Source organism: Gossypium hirsutum, chromosome A08 (genome assembly GCF_007990345.1).
Source record: "Gossypium hirsutum isolate 1008001.06 chromosome A08, Gossypium_hirsutum_v2.1, whole genome shotgun sequence".
Classification (NCBI taxonomy): domain Eukaryota; kingdom Viridiplantae; phylum Streptophyta; class Magnoliopsida; order Malvales; family Malvaceae; genus Gossypium; species Gossypium hirsutum.
In genome coordinates this window covers 14446637-14453033 of record NC_053431.1, presented here as the reverse complement: position 1 = coordinate 14453033, position 6397 = coordinate 14446637, and the positions used below count along the sequence as shown (strand labels likewise).

At 33.2% G+C, this 6397-nt stretch overlaps 1 non-coding gene across 1 annotated transcript; it reads left to right on the top strand.

Moving 5' to 3' along the window:
* The first annotated feature begins 597 nt into the window (after window positions 1-597).
* Window positions 598-704, top strand: LOC121205625 (small nucleolar RNA R71). Its single transcript, XR_005900701.1, has one exon. It is a non-coding gene; the product is annotated as a small nucleolar RNA R71 (small nucleolar RNA).
* The last annotated feature ends 5693 nt before the right edge of the window (window positions 705-6397 follow it).

The following is a 6397-nucleotide window of genomic DNA, read 5'->3' as shown; positions in this document are numbered from 1 at the left end:
GTCATAATGTTTTGAAAATGAATTTCTGACACTAAGATAAATTTTGTCAACATCTTCTCAAAGTTCAGCTTCTTCTCTTACTGATAAGGTTGTTGAAAACTCGGAGAGGGTTGTGTTCTTTGATTTCCTTGACCACTCTAAGAGAAGTTGGGATGGTTCCTTCAACCTGCATCATAGTTATTACTATAAGGGTTACTTTGAGGTTTACAATTGTTACCCATATAGTTTATTTGCTCATTCTCTGTGCTAGCATCGAAGGGTAGACATTCTGAATTATTCATTCCACCTCCATTTGTATCATATTGCATCACCAGATTCACCTGCGTAGAAAAATATAAACCATCAATTTTCTTATTCAATACTTCTACTTGGTTTGATAATATTATGGCGACATCTAGATTTAAAACGCTGTCTACTTTCATCGATTTTGTTCTCATGACTTGCCACTGATAATTATTTAGTGTCATTTCCTCTATAAACTCATAAGCTACCTCAGGTGTTTTATTATTCAGTGTTCCACTAGCTACTGCATCAATTAACTACCTAGTCGAGGGATTCAAACCATTGTAAAAAGTTTGAACTTGTAACCATAGAGGTAACCCATGATGAGGGCACCTTCTCAATAAATCTTTGAATCTCTCCCATGCTTCATATAATGTCTCTAAATCGATTTGGGCAAAGGAGTAAATGTCATTCCTCAACTTTAGTGTGTGGGAAATACTTCAAGAGAAACTTTTTAGTCACCTGAGCCCATGTAATGATAGAACCTTGTGGTAAAGAGTTTAACTACCATTTTCCTTGTTCTTCAACGAGAATGGGAACAATTGTAAGTGAATGGTGTCATCAGTGGCGCTATTAATCTTCAAAGTGTCACAATTCTCCAAAAAATTAGCCAAATGAGTATTTGGATCTTTATCTTGCAAACCATCGAACTGAACATACTGTTGCACTATCTGAATAGTGCTCAATTTCAGCTCGAAATTTTTTGCAGCAATAGTAGGTCTCACAATACTTGATTCAGCCCCAATCAGATAGGGCTTGGCATAATCGTACATAGTAAGAGGAATAGGATCTATAGGAGGTAGTTGAATATTCTGATTATCGCCCATCTCCTCAGTATTATTGTTGTTCTCTTCTTCCTCTACTATATTCTGTTGACTTTGCCTTGCTTCTTTAACCTCTTTACAATTTCTACGAGCAGTACTTTCAATCTCACTATCAAAAAGCAATGGTCCCAATAGGTTTCTCATAACACCCCTCGCCCGTATTCAACGATGGAATAGGGTTATGAAGCATTACCGAACTTATATCACAATTCAAACTTACATATCATACACAATTAATCAAATCATAAACATTTCATTCACAGCCAATCATTGTGTCCCTAATACGAGCCTATGAGGCCCTAAACATACATTGGGAGTGGTTCGAAACTAAACCGATAACTCAGGAATTTTTTTCAAACTTAGAATTTTTTTGCATAAAATAGGGGACACATGCTTGTATGTCTCACACGACCACCAAACACACTCGTGTCACAAGCCGTGTAGAAATTTGAAATGGGAGCACATGGACGTGTCCCAGCCCGTGTCTGACCCTGTGTAACTCTTTGACTTGGGTCACACAGTAAACACACATGCCTGTGTGGCTAGACCTGTGCCCTAAAAATGGCCATACACGCCCGTGTGCCAGGCCGTGTGCTAGGCCATGCCAAACCTATAGGGTATACTGACTTATGGCACACGACCAAGTCATACGCCCATGTGGAGCATATTGACTTGATTTCTAATTCAACACGAAGGGACTCACAGTCATGTAACATAACCGTGTGTCGCACACGGCCGTGGCACATGCCTGTGTCTCTGCCCGTGTGGAAAAAAATAGGCTATTTACCAAGCCATTTTTCCACCCAAACTTGCATGTACCTACACCACATCAATTATCACCAACACATAGCATATCTAATCATCTTAACCAGCCAATTCAAACATATATCATGCATATTCCATACTTCTATTTTACATATACACAAATCCTCAAAACATACCCTACCAATTGTACCAAACTTTATTTCCTTAAATCATCAAAAATGGCTGAACTCAACTATGCAATATCAAGCCTAATTTCATAAGCATACCATTATCTTTAACTTAACCATTTGACACTCATAATACCTATAGCCATCAAGCATCACACAACCATCATATAACCAATATTACAAAGCATAAACACATATATCAATACATGATTCAACCACACCAAAATAACTCCAAATAAGCCATCACTCATGGCTATATATACAAATCAAAATATATACATTTACAAATGGCCAAAATCATTACCAAAACATAACCAACATGACCAAAGTCCCTAAACATGCCATATGACCCAAAACTAAATCTCAAAAGTACCAAGTGATAATTGGATAGTGTGAAGTGATCTGATACAGTCCCCGAATCCGAGCTAGCTTTGAAATCACTATAAAACATAGAGAAAAACACAAGGTAATCTTTCTAGCTTAGTAAGTTCGTATAGCATTTAAAATCAACATACTAAATGTGCACAATTTAAACAAATAAAACATAATATACAATTCACATAAGGAATCATCATCCTATCACAATTTCATTCATAAGATTTGTTATCACTTTCAATATCTCCTTATTTCAATACTTGTACGGTTCACGTACATACCTGTACCATTTCGTATCAAACTCATACTCATCCACATCTATGACGTACCCATTGAACCATTTGAAATATTGTTGATTATTTGGAAAACTTGCACACTTAGTGCCAAATAAATAGCCAAAGCTGTTTCAATCTCGCACACTAAGTGCACATATATATATAGCCAAAGCTATCTCAATCTCGCACACTAAGTGCAAATATATATCCGAAGCTATCTCGATTTTGCACACTAAGTGCCCAAAATTAGCTGAATCATTGTCACACATGACTATAGTCTCATATACAGAATTTATGCAATATTAAACGTTTAAAGCATAATAATAACAATGCTTATTTCATATGAACTTACCTCAGATGTTAAAACGACGAAACTAGTCAACTATTTCGTAACTTTGTTCTTTCTCCAATCTAAGTCCGTAGTTTACCTTTCTCGATCTAAATATAATCAAAATCAAATTATTCAATCATCTCTCTATTCAATTTAGTCCAAAATTCACATTAAGGCATTTTTACATAATTGCCTCTAATGTTTCACATCTTTTACAATTTAGTCCTTATTTCACAAAAATACCAATTCATGCAATTCAATCAAAATCCATGCTATCCAAATTTAAATTAGGTCCCTAGCAGCCCATATTTTCCATTTATTTCATATTTTAACCACATAGTTTTCACATTTCACAATTTAATCCCTATTTTTCATTTTCACTAAAAATCACTGAACAAAACTTGTATATCTATCAACAAGCATTCATAATCTATTAAGAAACTTCAAAATACATACTTATTCATAAATGAAAACATTCAAAATCTTTAACAGTTTTGCAAAATAGTCCCTGAGCCAGCTAGACCTAGTGCAACAATCTTAAAAACGTAGAAATCATTAAAAATGGAACAAAAATCACGCACCAATTGCACAAATAAGCTTGGCCGAATGTTGAGTGTTCAACAATGGAGTTTGTCCTATTATTTTCGATTGAAGAAGAAACTAAAAGATGATAAAATGTTTTGATTTTATTTATTTTATCTTTAATTATCAATTTCCAAAATTAACCTTTAAAAACATTAGTAATTACACCAAATACCACTCCAATATCATCCACTAGCTCATAAATGGGTTAATTACCACAAAAGGACTTCCTTTTTAAGGTTTTATAGATATTAGGCACCTTTAGCTAATAGAACACAAGTTTTACGCTTTACGCGATTTAGTCATTTTCATCAAATTAAATAAAATGATAAAATTTTTAAACGAAACTTTCACACAATCATTCAATCATACTGTAAACATTAGAATAAAAAAAAATAATTTTAACTTTAGATTTTTAGTCCAGAAATCACTTTTCTAATTTGACTCAAAACGGTCTGTTATATTTCCTCTAGGCATAAACTAAAAGAACTTGCCAGAAGTAAAAAAGAAAAAGAAAAAGAAAAGTTAAAATGAAACAATTAAATTAAAACAAAATATCAAAATAAAATAAAATAAAAATTGATAAATTAATAGAAATAAAGTTTTCCTAATATTCAATCCCTAACAACGGCACTAAAAACTTGATGTGTCACGAAATTAACTAAAAATACGACAAAAGCAAGTGCACCTATAAATAGTATAGCTACGGTGAGTAAAGATATCGTATCCAAGAGGACTAAAAGTACTAGAAGTTACCGTTTTCCTATTATTTAACCGAAAAACTGGAGTGATTGATTTAAACTAAAATTACTAAACTAATTTAACTAAAGAACTCAACAGAGAATAAATCAGGAAAATAATTGAATAATAACCAATAAACAAAACAATACTTAGGAAATAATCCACCTAGACTTTATCTATCATTATGAATCTAAAAAACAATTTATTCACTTTGTATCTTAATCCATAGAAATCCCTAAATTATGCTAATATCTCTTTCAAGACTAAGAGCAACTGAATTTAGGTTGATTAATTGAAATTTCTTTCGAATTAAAACCCCTATTGTCGCATTAACTTGATTTATGGATTCCCCTATTAAATTTGACTCTAATCCAGTAGATTTACGTCATCCTATTTCTAGGATTGCATGCAACTCCACTCAATGATGCTAGATTGCATGCAACTCCACTCAATGATGCTAGATCTATTCTTAAATAGGGTCTTTTCCACCTCTAATTTACGCACATTAGACATGAATTAATGGTCCGGAAATATTAAAACAAGAGATAAGCACACATAACTGAGAACAAGAATAGAGTATTTATCACATAAAACAAAAATCAAATAATAGAATTCACCATAGGGTTCATCTTCCCGAGGTATATAGAAAGCTAGTTCATAATTGTGAATAAAAAACATCTTAATGAAAAAATAAACACGGGAAATAAAAAAACTCATAAAAACTTCAAAAGAAATTAAAAGGAGGTCTTCAATCTTAATAGAAATCTACTTCAGAGTTGGCTCCAATGGTGTTCTTCGAGTTGTTTTCTTCAATATTCTCTGGTAGCTCCCTTTTCTCTTTTTCTATTTGGTATTTATAGACTTTAGAATTCCTAGAAAGCCTAGAAGCTATGTTTTTCCGCAGGTTTGGGATGCAAATTGCGAAATCAACACGGTTTGGCAAATGGTTGTGTGCCAGCCCGTGTGGCTCACACGGCCGAGTGTCCAGCCTGTGTGGGAAGGCCTAGCCCATATGGTTCCTGAAGTCTACTCTTTTTGTCTGATTTTCGCTCCTTTTTCTCCCAAATGCTTTCCTAAGTATAGAAACATTAATTTAAAGGATGAAGAGCATAAAATTCATCAATTTGCATAAATGATCATTCAAAAACACATTAAGAACGAGATTAAAACATGTTATTTTTATCACTTATTAGCATAACTTTACTTGCACTAGACATCTTATCCACATGCTAGAACAATCCATATAACTATTCCAATATCATTAATCCAATATGACTTCAATTTGGCATCAAACATGTCAATACAACTTATTCAATTTCAACTTATTTGACCATTCATTTAACCATTCAAACCATAAACTAAACCATGTTAGTTCATACCCTAAATATGATATTCAAGTGTCATATGTATAGCTTAACATTTAATGCTCATCATATCTTAACCAACAGAAAAACAAGATCAAATCAACATGTGTTAAAGTAACGCCAATTTATCTAAATGTCATTCAAACCAATCAAATTCCAACCTATCAATGCTATATTCATCACCAATTGTACCAATTCAATTGCCACAAGCATAACTCAATTATTTACCAAAGCATACCACTTTAACAAAGCAATTAACATTTTCAGGGCCATGCTTCAAGCTCAAATCTAATAAACCAAAATCACTTTCATGCCTTAGCATTTCTTTATACTTACCTTGATTATGCAATTCAGTCATTTCCATTTCAACCAACTATTAAACATTTCAAACTTCAAGCGACACGCCAAATTCTTATACATATCAAGATACCTATATACATGCCACAAAATCTAGCTTTTAAACAATTAAAAGGTTACCAAATCAATAACAAGATAGTGTGAGCTTCTCAACGATCAACTTGACGTGTTTTGCAAGTTGGCAATTTACAGGGAAAGAGAAAACAATGGAGTAAGCATATCAAAAGCTTAGTAAGTTCATAGGCATTAAATAACAACAACCTCGGTTTACAATCTAATACAATAAACTATTAGCTTGTCAAGTTTTGCCTAAACAAGGCAACCACAATTCAAT